Source organism: Lutra lutra, chromosome 12 (assembly GCF_902655055.1).
Source record: "Lutra lutra chromosome 12, mLutLut1.2, whole genome shotgun sequence".
Lineage (NCBI taxonomy): Eukaryota > Metazoa > Chordata > Mammalia > Carnivora > Mustelidae > Lutra > Lutra lutra.
In genome coordinates this window covers 38,317,201-38,340,751 of record NC_062289.1, presented here as the reverse complement: position 1 = coordinate 38,340,751, position 23,551 = coordinate 38,317,201, and the positions used below count along the sequence as shown (strand labels likewise).

Sequence of the window (23,551 nt, the reverse complement as noted above, 5' to 3'; positions counted from 1 at the left end):
AGGAAGGAGCTCGGTGTGGTATGTAGAGTTGGAGGAAGCTCCAGAAGGGGAATTAAGCTTATCTTGTGCAACTTCAGAGGTCTAGATGGGACCAGTGGTAAAATTATAGAATGATATTGGTAATAGGGAGGTACTTGAAGTGTCTACACCGGGTTTAGATGGTTCTGAATGGCATGACTGTCATTTTGGGCTGGATAATCATTTTCTGTTGGGGGCTGTGCTGTACATAGTAGGATATTCAGTAGCATCCCTGCTAGAGGCTGGTTGCACCTCTCTTCCCTCCACAACTAAAAATACCTCTGACATCACCAAATGTCCCTGAGGTGGTTCAAAATCACCTCAGGGTTGAGAACCTTTGGTCTAGACCAACACTCTCAGTTTACTCTGAAAAAACAGAAACCCAGTTAACAGTAAATGACTTGTCCAATACTTAGTAGAGAGACAAAAATAAAACCCCAACTTCTGATCACAGTTCTGTCCCCTTTCTATAGCACCAGAATATGCTGCGGGGACCTTTCAGAATTGTTTCTCCTCCCCTTCCAGCTTCTTTGTCATTGAGGATCTGACTGATGCTATGTCTGCTGAAGAGGGGCGGCCAGGACCCTGAGCTCGGCCTCAGCTCTGGCATGAGGCCCTAGCATGCCAATTGTTAATGTGACAACAAAAAGTCACTCATAAACAAAACAGAACCTATGTCAGTCGTTGAGAAATTATTTAGACAAGTAGATGCTGTTTCTCAAGCGACTTTCATCATTCTTAGCCAAAATGCTTTAATAGCCCCTACAGACAACGTCTGTAGCCAACAGACAATGTCAAACACCAGAAAAGACAGAGTTTCATATGTTTCTGAATGCCGTGTGGCTCTCCATCTTTGCATTTCTCTGGAACACCCCTTGCAAGTCTATGGTCGTCATCACCTGTAGCTGCTTCTCATAACATGGAACCGGCCCCCTATGACCTGGACAGGATCTGAAAGCGAGCTCCCTTCCAACTTCTGAAATCTAGTAGATTAGAATCGTAGCACAATAGTCTCCCAAGCATAGCTAAAAAAGAAGACGAGGGCATAAACACTGGAGAGCACCATCTCCAAACCTCCTTTTAATCCGTTGACAACCTTTCTCCTCCATAACAGTGAAAATAGACAAAATGCCTACTTGTTTTCTTTATTTTTCTCAATGTGAGTAAAGGCCTTTGAATTCCTCCAACTGTGATGAAACTATTTTTAGCATGGTGCGAACTAATAGGGGTAAGAAAGAGGAAACTGGGCCAATTATTTATAAGAAAGGAGAAATGTAAAAAAGAGAGAGAGAGAAATTCAAATCTTTATGTATTATTCATGCCATAAATAGTACTGCAGGCCTGCTCTGTGTCAGGCAGTGTTCAAAGCATCAGGGATATAGTAGTGAACAAGATTCCTGCCTTTGTGGAGCTTCTATTCTAACGTAAAGTGACAATGAATAAATAATAATAGTTCACGTGCTATGTGGGAAAATATATCAGAGTGAGCAGTAGATCGTGAGGAGAGAGTAGTATTTTAGGTGGGAAGATCAGCAAGGACATAAATATAGACAAAAAAATTAACTCCACTCCAGTCTAATATCTGGTTGGCTCCCACGTGATCTCAGTTGGGAGGGACCACTTCTACCATCCTTGTGTAAGGAATGCACATGCTTGACAGAATCCCACCATCACAGGTGATATTACTGAGCCTTCAGTTGAGCTGATACCATTAGTTTAAAAATTACTATCCTTTTTAGGTGGCCCATTCTATTTTTGTGTGTTCTGTGTTGAGGGGTTTCTTTTATTAAGCAAAAATCTGCTTCCTGCCACTTCTGCCCAACCCATATGTCTAAAATATGGCACCCCAAATTAACAAAATGCTCCTTTCTCTTGTGGTAAGATATTGACTCCTACCTTCAATCAGACAGTGACTGAACGCTTTTCAGGGAGCTAGAAAAAAGAGACTGTATTTTATCTCATGACACTAAGTTTTAATTTCTTGTCACAAGTTATTCAAATGAGAATTTAGTAGCTGATACAGAATTTAAATAAGATTTCGAAGGGAGGAAGGTATTGTTTTTATTCCCACCCAATGTTCACTTGCGACTTTTGCTTTGCAAGTGGACTGCAGCAAGACGAGAGTTGGATGGATGCCTTTAATTCTGTGGCACTTTGGGAGACCGTCACCCTGCGGCTCAGAGTAGAAAGGATTTTAGATATTTGGTTTCTGCGTGATCTAGAGTCGTCGCAGGATAGAAGCCAAGAGGGATAGGGTGAGAACTGCCTCCAGATTCAACCTCTGCTTTTGATCACTGTCTGTGCCAGACAAGCTGAAACAGAGCCACTCCTAGGTGGGGAAAGAACATCAAGCAAGAAAGCTAGCTCACAATCAAGGTATCACTCAATTTACAACCTTTACTGGAGTTGTAGATCTCGGGTAAGGCATGCAGCCCAGGCCATCCATGGGCTATTTCAATATAGCTTCTCCATCTGAGCATTGTTTCCCTCCTAGTCACTTACAGTCTGAGATAACCCAGGGACCTACACAGAAAACAAAAATGCAAAACATCTTTATCCAAGTTGCCGAGTAGAAGAGCAGAAACCAACAGCATGATCCTAAGAGATCCCCAGGCCAGTACCAAAGGCTATCTTGAGTGACTCTCGATTGTAGATACAGCTAGATGTCAGTTTCTCTGTGTGTGATATACATTCTATAGTCTTATATAAAAGCATATAAGATTGTTTAAGAGTTCCACTTTATTTCCTGATGTTGGGGCTCACAGAGCTGCCTTCATGAAGGAGAGAGAATATTTTTAATACATAACTTATTCCCAGATGCATAGCTCTAATTTACCTGAATCCCCAATTAAAAAAAAAAAAAAGCTAACATGTACTTTGAGAAAGCAAAAAATGTTGAAAGCACTACTGTTGTAATATACATTTAACTCAAAAAATGACAAATCCATGTATGTATCTAGAATCTAAGTACAGAGAAAGATGGCTGGGTTCTAATGTGACAAAGAACAAGGGTTCGTTATGTTGTGAAAATGTCTTTATCTCCTATGAGACAAATCTCCTCCAATAATGAATATATCTGAAAACTTGGATTAGAGCAAGGGGGTGTTATCATATAGAATTTTCTCTAGGAACCTAGAATCACAGGATGCCAGAAGCAATGAGAGCTAAAATAATTACCATAATCCTTATGGAGAACTGGGGTTGAAGAAGTCAGCTGGGAGGGAATGTGGAGGCGTGGGGCTGGAGACAGAGGGCATCTTTCTCCCATCCGGGGTGCAGAACTAGGCTCCTGTCCCTTCCTTTTCCACCCCCACTGTCATCAGACGCCTTCTCCCCTTCAACATCTGTGATCCCTTCCCACTCTTTTCCTTCATGTTAGCATGGGATTTCCTGAGCTTCAACTCCCTGCAGCTTCAAGCTCGCCAGCCCCTGGGATAGTAACATCCAGCCTGTACAGTTGGTAAGGAGAAGGGACAAGGGACGGATGAGAGAGATTGTTGGGAAAGATGAGCTGGTGGCAGACGGTGAGTGGGTGCCTGGGTCACCACTGGGAAATCTTCTGGGAACTACCATCTCAAACCGCTCTCTCCCACTTTTACTCTGTGAGTTTTCCCAGAAGGCAAAAGATGAGAAAATCGTTCAGCTTTGTTAAAAAACATTAATGGGCAATTTTACGAACTATTTATTATTTGTTATTACTACATAATGTAATAAATCATATGCATCATTAAATAATGTCAGGTTGCCTGTGTGGTAGTCAACTCTTGTAGGATATCTACTTAGGATTGCTCAGGCCTAAGTCATTATAAGAAATGCTGGTCTGAGGACTCTGACCTCAGCTGTAATTTCCTTGACTTTGGTAGAAATTATGGTGACACAACATTCCAGAAAATTACTTACTTGGGAAAGATTCCATGTTTTCCCCTTTCTGGGTTTTCAATCAACTAAAACTAAAGAGGTGTATCAGATGCCCAAGGTTCAAGGCCACTGTCTGTTAGTAACCAGCTGCTTAATCTTAGACAGTCACCACACACACACACACACACACACACACACACACTCGGGCCTCACTATCCTCATCTATAAAGTGACTTCTAGCACAAATATCCATTTTCCTAAATATTTCTTATGGTAAATGAAAACCAAGGTTATGAGTTGAGTACTACAGACCATTATTAGTGTATGGGGGATTTGTAAAATACTGTATGTTCTAGATCTGTAATAAAGATGTAAGTAGGGCGCCTGGGTGGCTCAGTGGGTTAAGCCGCTGCCTTCGGCTCAGGTCACGATCCCAGGTCCTGGGTTCAAGCCCCGCATCGGGCTTTCTGCTCAGCGGGGAGCCTGCTTCCTCCTCTCTCTCTGCCTGCCTCTCTGCCTGCTTGTGATTTCTCTCTGTCAAATAAATAAATAAAATCTTAAAAAAAAAAAAATAAAGATGTAAGTATAAGTTGCTTAGCTAAATAAAAGTATATTTTCCCATTGCAGATAAATAAGATTTACCAATCCCTGGATGAAGTTCTTGGGAAGTCTTTAGATGCCATAGTCAACTGCCATTTCAAAGAAGAGAAAATAGATGGTTTTGGAAAGTTCATGCTATTTCTTCATTGAATTTTAGGTGAGTGTGTCTACAGCAAAGAATTTAAGATGGACATTGCACTATTTTCCCTTAAAAGTGCTTCTCTCCTTTGCATGAAATGAAAATGGGGTTGAATGTTATCGGTGTTCTGTACTTCTGGTGAGGGGCCACATGGTAAAGTTTCTGTGCCTTTCATGGTTTTGTTGTTGTTGTCAGGAATCTCCTGAAGTATGAGGTATGAGATGCAGACACCCTGACATTCTTCCAGGCTCCCATTAAGCAAATGCTGGAATACTTCATTCAATTCTAAAGGTCATCTCATTTTTTAAATATGTAGAAGGATTTAGTATCAGAGTAATAAGTCAGAATGAGGCAAAACTGCTAGAGGAAAATTTGATGGCGGTAGTGAACATTGAATCGGTACCAAGTCTGTGTGTGCAGTACAAGGGTAACTTTCCAGAGGCACCCATGGGGTGATTTTATCCTGCTTAAATTCAAGTAGGACATGGTTTAGGTTAGGTGTGGTTTTTAAACTACTATGTATGATTAAGCACACACAAGTATTAGAGAAAAAATGAACAAGGATTACTTGCTTCTGCCAAGAAAAATGATTCTCAGGAGGTACACTTCAAGTGTACATTAAGCTTGGTTTTGCTTGGCCATAAAAAGGGTGAGTAAATATTTTTTACATCATCATCCGTAATTACCTTGCCATGCTACAAAACACAAAAGCCTGCAAATTGGTGCTTTACTATTAATTGGCAATCTACCATTATCATTTCTCAGCAGAATGGAAAGGAATGGAGAAACTGAGTGGTGGTCTTCTTTAGGAAATTGTGTGGTTTTCCACCTTTTCCAGAGTCCAGTTTTCAAAGTGTGGTTTTATGATCTACTTTGAAGAATGGTGATTTCCAGAATGTCAGAATAAACCTCTGTTCACAATTCTGAATAGAACAATGCAACTGATAGAGCATTGACCACTTTCTTAATCTAAACCAGAAAATACTGATGTTTCCTTTATACTTTTTATTAACTTCAAAGTAAAGGTGCTCATTCTCTCATAATCTTTGGGGTGTGTAAATTTGTTTTATTGAGATTATATGTGGAACTAAAATGGTGATTTCATTTATTTACAAGATATTTTTGGAACATACTTACCAGGCACTAAGCGTAGAGTGCTTTATCAGTATCAGTAAATCAGTTCGCCTAGCATAACACTCTGGAGGAGAAAATGAAAATGAGAAACATGTTTACTGAATACTGTTTTTCAGTTCTGCTGGTCTGTGACAGCTTTTACCTTCTTGTCCATTCCTTGCTCTGCTCCTACTCTACTGGTTCCATGGGGACTGACCCCTATGGGCAATATTTCCTCCCACCAAGACTCACCCCCATTGTCTCCAGCTTACCCCAGTGACCTTGAACTCTGAGCTCCACTAATATCACCTCTTCCCTTTCTCCCTTGAGACCTGTGGGTGGTAATGCCTTTGGCCTCCTGCCTCTGCTGATCTCCCAGTTGATCCCCTGTTTAGCTCAAAATTCTTCCATCATCCATGTAACCATTTCTCTAGATTAAATTCCATCTGTTTAAAATATTTAGAGTGTTTTCCCTTTTCTTGGTTAGATTCTAATTGACCAACCAGGCCTTCATTAATTTCTCCCACAAGTATTAGAGAAAAAATGAACAAGGATTACTTGCTTCTGCCAAGAAAAGTGATTCTCAGGAGGTACACTTCAAGTTAAACATAGAGTTGGATTTTTCTACACTGAAAAAAATTTAACTTAATATATCGAAAGCCATATTCTAAGCTGTACAATGTTGTAGCATTAATTTGTTGCTGCTAACAAAATTGTTGTCATATTCTTATTTTGCATATCAAATTAATAGGAAAATTTTTAAATTCTCAGAAATGGGGATACCTAGGTGGCTTAGTCAGTTAAGTGGCTGCCTTTGGCTCAGGTCATGATCCCAGGACCCTGAGATGGAGTTGGGCCACCTGCTCAGCAGGGAGTCTGCTTCTCTCTCGTCCTCTGCACCTCCCCCTGCTTGTGTGCTCACTCTCTTTCTCTCTCTCTCTCTCAAATAAATAGATAAAATCTTCTAAAAAAATTATCAGATATATACCAAATATGATTTTATGATTTTAAATTCATTTCACAAAGTACAGATAAGAACTGCTTCTTCGGGCCTCAGTCCCATTCCTGCATTCACGTTTAAGTCCAGAGCTTCAGATCTATTTGACTATGGATCCGACCTCTCCCTTTTGGTAATGGTTGTCTGCTACTTGAAGATGCCTTATGATCTGATCTGCTCCCATTTCCTATAATAAATACTGACTCTGTTAGAAAGTTAAGTGATCGGATGCCACTTTGTATCTGTCTTTTTTGGGCAGGTAAACAATATCCCGCTATAAAGGGCTTCCTTGATATTAAACTAGCTTTTCATGAAATCACTTCCCTGAGTTATTTTAATGCTTAAACCTTGCTTTTTTTCATTTCCTTCTCATTTATTTATGTAGACATTTTCCTTTTCAATCTTTTCTCAGAGGTTATCATGTCTATTCATCTGTCCGTTTTAATATATTGTGGGTACCTTCAAAAGGACATGGTGTCCCTCCTACCAACAATTTTCATTTGTTCAAACAATGTCAATGTTAAACCTGCAATGCCTAATTGAGAATCCTTTCAGACAATGTGAAAATGCCATCACAAGCAGAATTACTTGGATCCTTTGATAACCGAAAATTGAGAGACACAGGAATGAATAGCTTTATGGTGTGGTTTAAGATGCACTGCATAACTGATATTCTCCAAACAAAGCTTCCTTAGGTTTGGTATAGCACTGAAGATTCTAATCATTAACATTTCTCTCCAGCTTATGGAAATGAGGCTTTATAAAGTCATGTTTAGAAAAAAAATACTCTTGGGGAAAGAAATGCATCCATTAATAATACATAGTACATCACACACAAGTCTAATGAATTAGCAGGCTAGAGACTCCTGAGGGAGTAAACACTCAGCTTCTCAGGATTTGGTACGCATAAGTAGGAGGGGACTATGGAACTAATCTCACTAACTTCATGATGTTGCCCAGTTGGTCAAGGGAAACACGTCATAAAGGAAAGCTCAGGCTGAACAGATCTTAATGTCATATTGGAGGAAGGGTGGAGGAGAGGAGGCATTATTCCTTACTCTCCATTGTAAATGGAAATTTTAAATCACTGGTGCCGAAATAATGCAGGAAAGTGCTTTGAACAAGAGGTAATCAGGAGTATCTCTGCTGAGCCACAAAGTATGATATTGGAAAGAATCAAATATGTTTAAAGGCAGAAATCATCTGTAATCCATCCTTGGTATTCCTGGAAACTGGCCTAATCCTTGGTTGACTGTAGATAATTTCTAAATAAATGGTTGGGGAATGAAGACTAAGGCCCAAAGCAAGGATAGCTAATGCTTACTGAGTTCTTACTTTATGCCAAACACTATTCTATATAGACATATACTTCATTTCATGCTTAAACAATCCTATGTAATAGGTAATATTATATCTCCTTATTTAAAGAAAAGGAAACTAGGGCCAAGGAAGTTAAATCATCTGCTGAGGTTAAGTTGGGGGTAAAAATTCAAATCTAGACAGTCTGGCTTCAGACCCTGCACTCTTAATTATTACGCTCACTCTCTCTCATGTAATATAATCATGAAGTATCTTTCAAACACAGAAGCAACATTTTTTTATTATTAAAAATCTTACATCATTTCAGAACATGCCTATATATTAAGAGATCTCACCCTAATCTTGAATGGCCTCACTTTGAACCACAAATTCCCTCTTTCAGTGTTCCTATTCTCCTTTTCTTTTAAAACATGGCCATCTAAATCAACTTCCTAATTTACATTCAAATTTCATTAGTCCCATGCTTTAATGGTTTAACCTGAAATTCATATTTTAAAAATCCTATTCCTCCTTTTATTTCATTTGCTCCATTGAAGAATGTGTAATCTTGAGCAGTGAGTTACTTAACCTCCCAGAGCCTTAGATCCTTACCTGAAAAGTTACGTATAATTTGTCATGAAGACTAGAAAAGGAGATCCATAAAACAACAAAGCACAGTTTCTGGTACATCACAGATGCCCAATGAACAGGAGCCAACAAGATCTAATCACCCTAAGCCACTTCAGTCTCGAAGCCAGTGCTGGCTGCCCCATCGACTGCAGAACAAAATCCATCCCATGTATTCCCTAGTGTGTCACAATACAGGCACAACAGACCTCTTGAGCTTCAAGTCCACTTTGCTCCTCATCAGTTGATCTTGGCTAGCTCAGGAATCATCTGATCCACCTTCTCTAAGCCGTGCTCTTTGTGCTTTGACTTTTGCTCACGCTGGTTCCTCTGCCTAGACGCTCCTGGCATCCGTGCTCCTCTGCAAACCCCTGTCACCCATGTACACACAGGCAATCTCCAGGGACTTGCGATATCCCAGTCCTTGTGCAAGATCCATCAGAGCTGTTTCTGCTACCATCTCACTGAAGTCCTTGATGACCTCCTCCTGGGTCAGCAGTTGTCATCTGTCTTTCTCTGAATTCACATGGCCCTTTAGGCCATTACCGGATCAGCTCCAGTTATAGACAAGAGAAAGAAAAGGGATCTCATTCAATCACTCACAGCCTCATGCCTTTTCTCCTGTTATCTGTCTATCTTTCCTCTAAAATTTTCACCAAGGACAAATGCCAAGTATTTTCTTTCTCTTTGAATCACCTATACCAAGCTCACAGCAGCCTCCTTTTTTGGTTTTGAATGAAGTCTGGGGTGTCTTATTTGGAGATGTACTACGTGCTTCGAGTGTGGTGAATGAAGATCATAGCACTTTGTCCAGCATTACTAGCAAAGGGAGAGCTCCCTTAGATCACCTTACAGAGGGGATCTAGTGGCATTGTGCCAAGCACCCAAGCACATGCTCCCTGAACATTATCTAATTTAATTTTCATAATATCCTCTCAAATTAGCTATTGTTTCCCTCCTTATTCAGATAGGAAAACTAGGGTTCCAAGAGCGTAGATAACTTGCCAATGTCACGTATCTGTTAAGTGGCAGAATGAAGGTGTGAAGTCCTCTTTCCACTGCAGCAAACTGCATCACTAAAAGAGCTTTCCAGTTTAATCCTAGAAGAAGAATATGTATGTAAGATAATGCTAGAATTTTCCATTTAAAATACTTCTGAGAAGCAAGCTATTTATAAGTCTATAGATCTGTTTCTCATTGGCAAATAAGTTTATGCTTAGGCTGATGCTAAAATTAGGACTATTCTGTGGAACAAGATTGTCTAAGGTACAGCACCTTGTGGTTCTGAGACTATGCAAAAACCTCATGTATCGATGAAGCTCGGAAATGATGTCTTAACACTATTGACTGATAGAATTTTAGGGCTATATGTTATATAGAATCACCACCAGTGCTGGGGCCTTTTGAAGGCAAGGATTTCTGCCCCCTTTTCTTTTTTCTCCTTAAAAATATTTTCAAATGAATATTTATAATTAATTATAAAAATTTGTATGAAAATAAAAATTCTGTAGGCATAACACTGTTGTCCCTTCTTAACAGAGTACATAAATGTGTCTGAATTTTTCTAAAAATCACACTATTCAAATATCATGTATAAGAATAATAACTGGTATGAATAAAACTAAAAATTTTCCCAAACCACTCTCTGACTTAATTTTAATTGCAAAAGTCAGTATCCATAAAGAAGGGATTCTTCCACTGATGAAAAATCCTGATGATGCTTAGGCCACATTTATACCTATAATGATCATTCACTCATTTTTTTCTTTAAATATATATTATACATCTCTGAGGTTCCCAGGCTCTGTGCTAGGCCCCTGGGGGCCTGAGATAAATAAGGCATAATTATTTCAGGTAACATCCTACTTTGATTTGCCACAGATTATGTCTTAGAATCACAGGATTTAAGTATCAGAAAGGATATTTCAGATTATTTAACCTGGATCCCTGTCTTATTCCATTCAAGCCTCTATAACAAAATCCCAGAGACTGGGCAGCTTATAAAAGATGGAGATTTATCTCTCATTGTTCCACAGGCTGGGAAGTACAAGATCAAGACACCAACCAGCAGGGTCACATTCTAGTGAGGGCCCATTTCCTGGTTCAAAGCAGCCGCTTGCTCTCTGTGTCCTCACATGCAGAAGGGGCTAGGGAGCCCTGTTAGGCCTCCTTTATAAAAGCACTCATCCCACCCATGAGGGCTCCACCCCCATGACCTAATCAACCCCAGATCCCACATTTGGCATTAGGATTTCAACGTATGAATTTCAGGACAACACAAACATTGAGACCGTAGCAACTCTTAATTTTACATTTGCAAAAGTTGAGGCCGAGAGGTTAAGTACAACCCCCCAAATTAGCAGCAAAGTCACGACTAGGACCTGGGTGAGTCTCCTACCACCTACCTCCTGTCCATCATACAGCTAGCCAGTATTAGTATATTCTTGATCTTATTTTCCTCCGAGAGGAGTTCCGACTTGTAAGAAAAGACTAAGAAAACAAGGTCGATTTGGGTTTTATTTACAATACAAAGAAGTAGATTTACTGTTCATCAAGTACTTATCGAGAACTATCGGGAGCTTTGCTAGGTGTTGGACATATGGCTGAGCAAAAGCAGAGTTGCTTTCCTGGCTCACATCCTGCTTATTGTCTGGTGTGCACGTGTATGAGACCCCAGCACAAAAGCCGTAAACTGCCCTTGAATGGGAAGACCAAAAGAGTCCAGGCGCTGACAGGCAGAATGTGGCGCTAAAAATGGCAGTTAAAGGGACTGTAGCATATTCATTTCTCTTAAAAATGTAAAATAGTAAAATCTATAAATACCCCATCTATTAAAAAAAAAACAGAAAGATACAGGCCTGTGTCTTTGGTCTCCTGCTGTTGTATGGATAACTTTTTCATATTACAGAGTGAAAAAGAATTTTTTAAAAAATACAAGTATCATAGGTACACTGCAGGGCCTATCTTTGAGTAAAAGAAATTTATAGTATCTTAGAAAAAATAATACTTCTATTCACAGCCCCAGGTTATGTCGCTGCTTGTTGAGTTCTCTTTTGTGTGCCAATTTCCCCTTTAATTTCCCAGAAGAGTTTGCAGGATGCTGTTTACCTTTATGTAAGTATGATTTTTAAAACTGCGATCATCAGAAGAATGGATGGAACAATGCTTTCCTATCGAAAACTAAGGATTATGATGTGTTTACAAAAGTTAATCATAACGTGCTTTGATGTTAGTGCATTCATACGAGTGACAGTTTATCATTTTAGCCTGTATTTCAACCACCAGTTGATTTTTATAACTTTCAAAACCTGACTTTTAAATCTGTACACTTTATTTCAGCAAAATCTTCCACCGTGAATCGGATAGTTTCAAATGATCAAAATAGATGAATACCTTAGCTCTCTTTTCTGTCACTCTTTACAATTCCGTAACAGTGGGCTGGAAGTTTTTCTGTGTTTATGTGTGTGTAGAATACACATTCAGACTCAAATAAATATTTGCCATAATTTTTCTTCCAGTTCTAGCTGCATAGATAGATAAGTGAGGTGGCTGTCTTTTTCTGAGAGCATGTTCTTATTATGACATTGTCCCTTCCTGACATGTACGAACAGCTCTGAAGTTGAATTTCTTCCCAGACTAGTAGCATCCACAGAAGGCACATTTGGAGATTTAAAAAAAAAAAAAAAGGCTCATCGTGTTCCAGAGAAGGCTCCCTTCTTCCCATTCAGTGACTGCAAATGAGCCTCTCATGACCTCAATTCGGGAGAGTTCCGTTTGATACCTGCACAGACAGAGCCCTGCTCGGCTCATGAACCTCCTGCGTGGTCAACAGTGCCACCACGAGTAACACGAAGCATGCCACCTCCTGAATCCCTGGCAATTCCCACAGCGCTTCCAAGTCTCTTTGGCAAGAAACATTTGCAGACATTGAGTACAGTGGTAAAATTACCCGGATATAAACACCCTCAGCCTACCCCCCACCCCAGCCCACCCCCCACCCCCCACCCCCCACCATTCCCACTCCCCACCGTCCATAGAGCAAAAGGGGCCTGAGAAGCAGGGCTTGTGAATCCCTGTCCCAGACGCAGTTCTTAAAGGGAATTCCTCCATCTGATAAAAAGGATTCCTCTGAGGCTTCCCACAGCCTCCAGCTCTGAGGCTCTTGTGTCGGTTGTACCTGCAAACATGAAGGTTGTCAGTCAAGTGTTATTAATCCGCGTTCTGAAAAATAGGGAAGTCCCCTGCGTTGTGTCCTACTTCATAACAAAGATAACAGTTTGGTTCGGCTCACGACTGCCTTCTCATTAAAATAGATCGTTTCCAAATTCACACATAAGAGTTCCCGCTTAATGTGGACTAAGTGCGGAAAGCTGTGGTTGCCTAGGAACCAGGGGAGGTGTGTCCAAGAGGCTGGAGAACATAAATGAGTAACTGAAACGTTGACATTAGTTTCAGCTGGGTGACCTAAGCCTCGATTCAGCCCTAGCCATTCCAGACCTTTCTCATCCGCTGGTGAAACCGCTTCCTCAGAAGTAGCTCATTAAGTCATAACAATGAGAATTAGCATTTAATACAATATTCTTCTCGATGGTGTGATGGGGACAAGAGAATGACTGAAAAGGCAACAAGACCAGATCCTAACGTCTTTGATATACTGTGTCCAGAATAGAGAATGAAATGTCTGCTGGGACTCATGTTCTCAAACAGCTATTTCCAAATGTGTATGGTTCTCTTCGATCGGTTTGGGAGGGGAAAACATTTCAGTCTTCTTTTTTAAAGATGTGTTTATTTATTTGAGAGAGAGAGAGGGAGAGAGAGCATGTTATTTCAGAGAATGGTTTCACTTTTCCACTCGTAATTCCCTTGACATGTTCCTTTATGTGGGCATCTGCTGCTTCTCAGTGCTTCCAGGGATGGCGACCGGAACCCTACTACCCCTTGAGGCTCTTCTTGGACCTTGAGTCACCACCCAGCCTGTGCCTCAGCCACGGGGAATCTTTTGCCATGTCCTCGTCCACCAACATTTTCTTTTCTCCCCGTCAGCCTCTTTTTTGGGTGAAGGGACCTTTCCCAGAAACTCCCTGTATTCCTTTTCTAGGGACGTTATAACAAATGATCGCAAACTTGGTGGCTTAAAAATAACAGCTATCTGTTCTCTCATGGTTCTGGAGGAGAGAATTCTGAAATCCAGATGTGGGCAGGGCCATGCTCCCTCTAAAGACTCTGGGGAAGACTCCTTCCTTGACTCTTCCTAACTTCTGGTGGCTCCAGTGATTGTTGGCTTCCTTGGCTTATATCTGAATCACTCAGATCTCTGCCCCCATCTTCCCGTGGCCTTCTCTTGAGTATTTTTTCTCATTGTCCTCTCCTCTTAGGATATAGTCATGGCACTTAGGGCCCACTTTAACCCAGTATGAGCACCTCTTGATCCTTAATTAATTACATCTGCAAAGACTATTTCCAAATAAGGCCACATTCCAAGTTTCTTGGTGACTATGAGTTTTTGAGGACCATTACTTGTAGTAGAATTCTCTAGAGAAACAAATAGGACATGTAGAGAAGGAGATTTTTTTTTTTTTTAATCAGGGATTGACTCACACAATTATGGAAGCTGAGAAGCCCCTATCTCTGCAAGGCCAGAGGACCAGGAAAGCCAATGAAGTAGGTTCTAGTATGAGTCCAAAGGCAAGAGAAGACCAATGTCCCAAATCAAAGACCATCAAGCAGAAAGAGAAAATTCATTCTTGTTCAGCATTGCCTTCTATTCAAGCATTCAACAGATTGTATGACTCAACCTTATTGGGGAGGGCAATCTGCTTTACTAAATCTATCCATTCAAATGTTAATCTCATCCAGAAACACCCACAGAGACACATCCAGAATATTATTTAACAAAATATATGGACACCCCATGGCCCAGTCAAGCTGGTACATAAAATTAACCATCACACTGCTCAATGCACTACACTCCCCATAGCAGATTTCCCTTTATATTTTACTGGCACCACCGGTGAGGGGATTACAAGAGCAGTGATTGACTTTGACCCTTTCCTTGAGGCCTATGGCGGAAGTATGGATGAATGAAACGAGATGGGATTGGGAGGGAGACAAAGCCTAAGAGACTCTTTATCTCACAAAACAAACTGAGGGTTGCTGGGGGTAGGAGGGTTAGGAAGAGGGTGGTTGGATTATGGACATTGGGGAGGGTATGTGATATGATGAGTGGTGTGAAATGTGTAAGCCCGATGATTCACAGACCTGTACCCCTGGGGCAAATAATACATTATATGTTAATAAAAATAATTAATAATAAAAAAATTCTGCCAGCAAAGAAAAATGGATATTAGGTAAGCAACAAGTCCATTATATTTCCAAATATTTCTTTTTTGTGAAATAGACCCATCTATATTAGTTTATGCCTTGTGTTGGCAAGTGACAAAAAAAAAAAAAATTTTTTTTTTAAATCACTCAGGCTATGGGTGCCTGGGTGGCTCAGTGGGTGAAGCGACTGCCTTGGGCTCAGGTCATGATCCCAAGATCCTGGGATCAAGCCCTGCACTGGGCTCCCTGCTCAGCAGAGAGCCTGCTTCTCCCTCTCCCTCTGCACCACCCACCCTGTCCTGCTTATGTTCTCTCTTTCTCACCCAAATAAAAGCTTAAAAAAAAAAAAAATCACTTAGGCTAACAACAAAATAGGAATGTTTAGGCTTCAAATAAGGGTAGATTCAAAAGTTCAAAGGTTATGCTCAGGACCTTGTTTCTTACCCCTTTCTCAGCCCTGTTTTCCTCTGGTGTTGAATTAATACTTAAGGAGCCTCTAACAATGCAATGATAAAGAAAGCCACCAGCACCTCCCATCATACAAAATCCACCCATCCGTAGACCACAGGGCAAGAGCTTAACTCTGCTTCCTACAGAACTTTGATTTGTGCTGCTTAAGTGCTAAGTTCAGTGTACCCATGAATGATCCAATCAATACATTCCTCATATCCAGAAATAAATCCCTCCACATGACCTCAGCCATTACTTCTTTGAACCAGTCCGCCATCAGAAAAGCAAGCAAGATATCCCCCTCTCCAAACACCACATTCTACCCTTCCAGCTCTTTTGTTCTGATCTCCACACTTGCTATTCTTTGCATTTGTTACAGAATCTTTTTGTCTTGGTTCTTTCTCACTGTCCAAAACCCATCTCTCCTGTCTTTACTTCCCTCTTTGCCTGGTTAGATTCCATGGTCCATCTCCTTTTATGTACCTTCAACTCCCTTGCATATCTTTCCTCCCGTCATATTCACCAGGCAATAGCCAAGCCAGGTAGATGAACCCCTTCACCTGACTTACCCATACGTTTTTGGTTGAGCTTTGTTAAAGCCACACAGCTGAGCATCCTAGACTCATGATCACTGCATCAGATGTGCTTGCAACACTCTATGGCTCTCCTACTCTCTCCGTAGCCACTCTCTAACTCTCCATAATGATTAGCTCATTATTTCTCCCCTTGCACAAAAATTCTTCTCCCCATTCCTCATTCCGAGCTAGCAACCTTGCTTCTTACTTCACTGAAATGATAGTAGTCACTAGATAGAAACCCCCTCTTTCCTTGCCTAATTGTACACGTACACCCCCATTTTCATCCTCCTCTCATGTCACAGGTGAGGCAGTTTCTCTACATATACTCTGTATCTTGTCCCCATTTACCTTCTTAGGACTGCACACATGCAGTCAGCTATTTTCTCTCCCATATCATCAGTCTTTCTGCCTTTAATGGGCCACTCTTCTCAGCATGTAAATGTTTTCTAGAGTCTACTATATTTGAAATATTCTCTTGATTTTATGTTTCCTTTCACTTGCTCCCCTACTTCTGCTCTCCTACAAATCCAGCTTTCTCTCCCCGCCACCAAAAAATCATTTACCTAATCTGACTCCACTTCCTTACCCCTCATTTTTCTGTCCCTCACCATTTCATGAAAAAGGTTTTCATTAAGGTGGTCATTATCGCCATATTCTAAAGCTAATATACTTTTCCTGTTCTCATCTTACTCAACATCTCAGTAGCTTTCAACCCAAAGACCACCCCTTCCTTCTTGAAGAACTCCCATGTAGCTTCCATAGAAATACACTCACAAGGATTTCCTCTTACTTCCCTGGCCCTTTTCCTTAGAGAGGAGTCTTGAGTACGCTTCTCCACGTAGATGTTCTCCTTTTACCAGGGTTTTAAAAAACGTACCCACAGCTCTTGCCAGTACATCTCCATTCAAGCCCTATATTCAGGGCTTCAGGTAAATACAGACACAGCCTATGTGACATTACTGCTTAACTGACTCAGAGACATGTTTTAGAAACTGCTTCCACTACTGATAGGAATTCCCTATGACCTGGACCTTGTTCCCCAAGTCCAGAAGTTACACCCATTTCCCCTGGCTCTAGTCACCAGACCCTTCCTCTTTCCAGTTAATAACTCTCACTTTTCCAGCTATACCAACCATAATGAAGGGAGCGTTTTTTTTTCTCTCTGTTACACAGGGTGGCTTAATGTCTCTTCCTTCATCACTTTCTTGTGGAGTAGTTTATAATATAAACAGTAGCCCCATTAAAGTTTATTCCCAAAAAAGAGCATTCTTCCTCAAAGATAGTCATGAAGACTGTAGCTTCCTTTAGACTATGGAAAAGGCTACAGTTTTAAAAGTAACAATTCATTTTATTTTACTTCTCTTTTTTGCATTTTTACTTATTTTTATCATTCTTTTTTTTTAATGATTTTTATTTATTTATTTATTTGACAGACAGAGATCACAAGTAGGCAGAGATGCAGGCAGAGACAGAGCAAGAGGGAAGCAGGCTCCCTGCCGAGCAGAGAGCTGGATGCGGGGCTCGATCCCAGGACCCTTGGATCATGACCTGAGCTGAAGGCAGAGGCTTTAACCCACTGAGCCACCCAGGCGCCCCTATTTTTATCATTCTTGAAGTATATCTCCGTGTGTATTTTTAGTTAATTAAATTTTTAATTTTAATTTCAGTATAGTTAGCATACGGTTTTTATATTCGTTTCAGGTGTTCAGTACACTGATTGAATAATTCTATACATGGTTCAGTGCTCACAGTGATAAGTGTACTCTTGATCCCCATTGCCATTTCAACCATTCAACCATCCATTTGAAAATCAAGCTACATAGTTACTTAGAGACAGATATGGATAAGTAAATAACAAAAATATTAATTGTGGCTAGTGAAAGTGTAAGTGAACAGAAAATATTTTGCATTACTTTCATTTTTTCACTGGTCTGCAATGTTTATCAAAGATACCGTAAAGCCTACATAGATGACACAAATAGTGTTTGTGTTTAACACTTTGCATATTATTGCTAAAAGTAGGAGAGTATGGGCGGGCGATCCAAGCCACAGGATCTGATGTATGACTTAAGGTTTCTTCTTCTCGATGTGCGTATATAGGAACATATAAACACATAACTGTGTTTCCATTGGGATGTAAAGTGTCTTTACGTGTATGATGAATGCGAGTGGCTAACATCCTCTAAAAAGACTATTCATCTGCGATGAACAAAGTAGAAACTAATGTCTCTCTGCCTTATATTATTTACATGCCATAAGTTTGATATTATGTCAGGAGTCCTTTCCCATGTCTCACCTGGCAAACACAAATTGTGGTGCCTTCAGTAAAAAATGAAGAACACCTGCTCACCATTATTTATGTGCAGATAGCCTTTCAAACGCTTAAGTGCCTCCCTCCCAGGCTTCTAGGTTACTTCCCTTCCGGTTCATTGTTAACCATTGTACAATGCTTTCTCCGGTTTCTCCATTGCACATTCACTGTGAGTGAGGCTCTAAACAGAACGCAGTGGCCTGATGGGGAATTAACCAGTGTGAAATATGGAGCAAGGATAACCGTGAACTCCTTCGTATCACATATGGGAACGTCTGACACATCAGATGAATGATCTCTACTGATGCAGTGTTTCCCACCAGAGACATCCAGAAGGGTCTAAAGTGCCTAAAAGCTTCATATCATGGGTCAATTTATATAAAATGTGTTCAACTATCAAATGGACCCTTCTTCATTCATTCCAATAACGGAATTCATTTAGGTATAAATTTTGCTATGTGTTCTCTTTAACCACGTATGCTTCTTTTTTTAATCTTTTCCCTTAAATCACCGTATATCCTTTTCCAATATTTCAGTCTGTGTTTTCCTTAATAATTTCTTCTCCTACAGTCTTGCCTTTAATCATTCTCCTGACTTGCTTCATTTTATAATACCCTTTATTTTTATCAAAGTCAGCATCAATAATTAACTTTTTATTGAGTGCCTGCAGGGTACATAACATTGAACTTGCTTCCTAATCTCTCTATCTCATTACCTATGGTATATACACACATATTACTGGAGAAGCAGCTACTACTCATTGTCCCCCCTCACATTGCCACCAACTACCTAATTACTTATCCTTTCTCAGGAGTACATTACAGGGGAAGAGAAAACTCAGTAGCTTTTATGGCTTCTACATCTAATCTTGGTCACTGCATATGCTCTTAGGGTACATCAGGCATCCCTCCATCAAGCTGTAGCATGTATACTGTGCAAATGTAGTTCAAGTACCCAAATACAAAGTAAAAGAATCTGGGAAAATACGCCTAATATCCCAGTAGCCAACTGCTTTCCAAGCATGGGGCACCCTGAATGGGTGATTTCCTCCTCCTTTGTGTTCTGCTTAAACTGACCTAATTATCTATCTACTCCTGAGACAATTATATTTTTTTCATATATTATATATACAGCTATATTTTCTTTATCCATATTCTATCTCCCCATCTAGGTTGTAGGCTATTTATATTCTTTGCCTACACCTATACAATATGTGGTTTGAGAAGACACTTAATTAAAATTTATTGAATTAGAATAAATCATCTTATTTTAGAATAAGTCACACAGAAGGGATCAAGAGATAATAATCTCTGTGTACTGCATATTCAGACTAAGAAAATGAATAATTTCAAGAGTAAATTCTCAGGAATAAGGCTGTTTCCTTGACTTTGTGAGTAGACTCGATTTTCAGGAATGTTCTTCCGTGTTCCCTCTAACTGAGAAAGAATATATTCTGTCAAACGAAGACATCATTATGGCTGTGCAAACACACCTGGGTTTCCAGGATATAGAATTGTCACAGAGGATGACCAGACAAGTACTTCTTCCCCTGCCCCTACAAGTGACCTAACAGGCTGCCACTCAAACCCCACAGATCTTCTGTTTTTCTAACAGAACACAAGACCATAAAAGACCTCGGGGTCTATCAAAGAGCTTTGCCTAATTTTATGTCAATTTAAACTCACCAACTTCAAGAGCATCCTGACCTCTCAACTCTCTGGGAAGCTTTTTCCATTGTGTTCTCCTCAGGACAGATTTTTGACCTGAGGGAGTATTTGCTGCTTCTCAGGATCTTCTCTGCTTTGCTATCAAGTGAAAGGTGACTGTAGCGATGCTGCCATGTGGATTCTCTCTGACAGAAAAATAAAAAATAAAACTGTGTTATCCACCTCCATGGAATTCCCATTCCTGCCTCAGACTCTGGAGCACATTGGTGGAGTTTCACAGAGGACACCAAACCAGCACTGGAAAGGAGAACCTCAGAGATGAATTGCCTTTGAGAGTGAGCAGGGTGAAATGAGAGAAAGCTGAGTGGACTCACAAAGATCTCCTGTCTGGTTCTTGCACAGGAAGAATTCGTAGCAGGACTTTGAGCCAGTCATCTCACCTCAGTTTCCTCGTCAATAAAATGAAATATTCCACTGAATTATAAGGATGGGTCTTCCAATTCCAAAATGCTATGCTTAAAGAAGAAAAAAATAAAATTCTATACTTAAAATTTCTAACTTAAACTCAGTAATTCCCCCTCCTGCACAGCAATCTATTCTAAGGAAATAACCCAAGATATAACCCAAAATTTCCATACAAAGATATATTGTTTATATAAAGAAACCTGGAAGAAGACTAAATATATGTTTGACAATGAGGGATGGCTAAGTGAATTCTGATACATCCAAATAGTGAAATTTTATGCAACTATTAAAAAATATTTTCCACGCAGAGAGCCTGCTTCCTCCTCTCTCTCTCTGCCTGCCTCTCTGCCTACTTGTGATCTGTCAAATAAATAAATTTAAAAATCTTAAAAATATTTTCCACGAATCTGTAATATCATACTGTGTTTATTTTACCTGTCTTTCTTTAAGCAGACGAAAACTATAGTCAAAATTATCCAGGATTTTTAGTACATAAAATTAAGAAATACATTAAAATGTCAATACTGGTTACCTCCGATAGTTAAATTTATATGTGTTTTTAATGTTATTTCATAAATCTTTCTATATTTTTCAACTTTCCTACATTGGATTTGTGATACTACCTTTCAGTGAGAAAATGGGCAAGTGATGTCATTTTTATTAAGTTTCAAAACCAAGTGTGTTTTTCACTAAGGAAGAATCCAGACTATAACTGTATAATTGAGAATTTTGAAGAGGTGACGAATCCAAACGCAGAAATTTGGGAATAAATTTCCATATATGAACAAAACAGAATGATTCGGGGATCCCAATAAGTTATGTGTAGAATGTGTAGCCGTCAATTTCACAGTGCTGTTTAGACACAGATATTTATAGGCCCGTTAATACAATTCAAAAGAGAAGTGCGTGTTTTGAAAACATCTTAAGGGGAAAATAGGATATCTTGATATTGAATTATGTAAACCAAGATGCCTTGCAATAGCCTTGTTCTTTCATAAGAAATTTTCATGAGTAGAACAGATACTAATCCGATTAATATTTTTTAGGTCAGCCGCTCAAAGCAGCCCAAGAAACTATGTGCCTGCAAAAAATATTCAATAGATCACAATCTTTTTTGTTGTTGCTGTGAACAAGCTCTCCTATTTGATTTAAACTAGTGTCCTGACAGTAAAGCTCTTTGTGGTATTATAAAATAACAATTTTAAGATGTGACCTGAAGTCATGATCTCAGGGTCCTGGGATCGAGTCCCGCGTCGGGCTCTCTGCTTAGCAGGGAGCCTGCTTCCTCCTCTCTCTCTGCCTGCCTCTCTGTCTACTTGTGATCTCTCTCTGTCAAATAAATAAATAAAATCTTTAAAAAAAAAAAAAAAAAGATGTGACCTGAAAAAAATTGATTTTGCAGGGGCGCCTGGGTGGCTCAGTGGGTTAAGCTGCTGCCTTCGGCTCGGGTCATGATCTCAGGGTCCTGGGATCGAGTCCCGCATCGGGCTCTCTGCTCAGCGGGGAGCCTGCTTCCTCCTCTCTCTCTCTGCCTGCCTCTCTGTCTACTTGTGATCTCTCTCTGTCAAATAAATAAATAAAAATCTTTTAAAAAAAAATTTGATTTTGCAGAGGTTCAAATTGTTTTTGTCTTGTTTTAATTTCACTAACATTAACAGCCAGTTTGTTTTGGTTTGGTTTATTTTGTTTGTTTGTTTGTTTGTTTGTTTGGGGTTTTTTTTTGTTTTTGTTTTTGGTAGCCTTGCTGCTTAACTCAAGGGTGTGACCTCTGAGCCCACGTTGTTACCTTGAGTTTGTGGGATTTTAGGTGCCCTTGTGTCTGAAGAGAGAGCGGTGAAGCAAACAATCTTATAAGCTCTCTCCCAGGTCTCTGCGTCCCCCTGGGCTTCGCACATCTTCCCAGGGTACATTCTGAAGCATTATGTCTCAAAGACTATTTTTCCCTCGGTGATTGGATTCTTCATATGAAATTAAGTGGGTCACATCAGCACGGATCATGTTACAAATTTTGTTCCCACTGAGCAAGAAGTTAATCTTAACATTTGCAAAAGGGGGATTTGAGACCCTGTGAAACCAAACATATTGACATCATATTTCCCTAATGCTTAAGAGAGAGAATCAAACAAGTTGCTTAACATCTGACAAAAGCTGTTTGCTAATCATAGTTATGCTCTAGGAATAGTCTCCATTAACTAGATAAATGATGGGCTCTTCAGTTTACAAAATGAGGAACGGTGAGATGCCTAACCAACCTGTAGGAGGAAAAAGACACAAAGTAAAGACTCCCGAAGAAATGAAGACGAGCAGTGAGTTTCTTTTCAGCTAGCCACACATGAGAGTAATTATGAATTATTGAAATCATGGTTCCATTCGTCTTTCCTTCATCCACTGTCCTGAAGAGGATTAAGGGGCTCTGACTTTCCAGGGTATATGCTTCTTGCCTTTTTTTTTTTTTTTTTTTGCCTGTTCTGCCTCACTTACATGCTTTATAGGACTGTGTCATCATGAGTCACAACGTTGAAGGATTTTTCGGAGTTGTACCAAGTGCCAAAGCTATTTTAATAATCTCTACTGGTTTGTTGTAGGGCTTTTTTTTTAAATGATAGAGAAATCTCACAATGCACAACATTCATTTTGTTCTTTATAGCAACTTTTTGCCATGAAAGTTCTTTTTATCCACCATAGGTTTTTGTTTTGTTGTTGTTGTTTCTTGGTTTTGAGTTTTATTGTTTTTGTTTTGTTTTTTTAAACCTTGGCTGCTTCTTTGCACTATAAGGCTTCAAAGGGATTTTCATGCTAATTTTCCCATGTAGCTGGCTTTGGTGTCTGGTCATTTCCTGAGTTAGATGACTGGAGAAAAGCAACTAAGAAGTCTGTAGTGGTGAGCCCTTTACAGGCCCTGTTACGGATCAGGATCAAGGTGACCTTTCAAAGGCTGCTGTTAAGCTAACACCTGTAAACTGTTAAAAATGTAATCTCTGTACATAATTTCTATTCTGAGGCTCTTTATGATGGCAATTCTTTATACCCCATTTTGATTTGAACAAAACCTGCTAGTAACATATAAGCCGCTTATTGAAAATTCTATATAAATATCAAAATGAACTG

The 23,551-nt window shown here is 39.9% G+C and overlaps 1 protein-coding gene across 31 annotated transcripts in view; it reads left to right on the top strand.

Moving 5' to 3' along the window:
- The window catches only part of DTNA (dystrobrevin alpha), a 369,466-nt gene that overhangs the window by 171,377 nt on the left and 174,538 nt on the right, over nt 1-23,551 (top strand). For all 31 annotated transcript variants that reach the window (XM_047696397.1, XM_047696399.1, XM_047696400.1 and 28 more), the window contains one exon: nt 4,504-4,633. The gene's annotated coding sequence lies outside the window, so the exon portion shown is untranslated. The remainder of the gene's footprint in view (nt 1-4,503; nt 4,634-23,551) is intronic.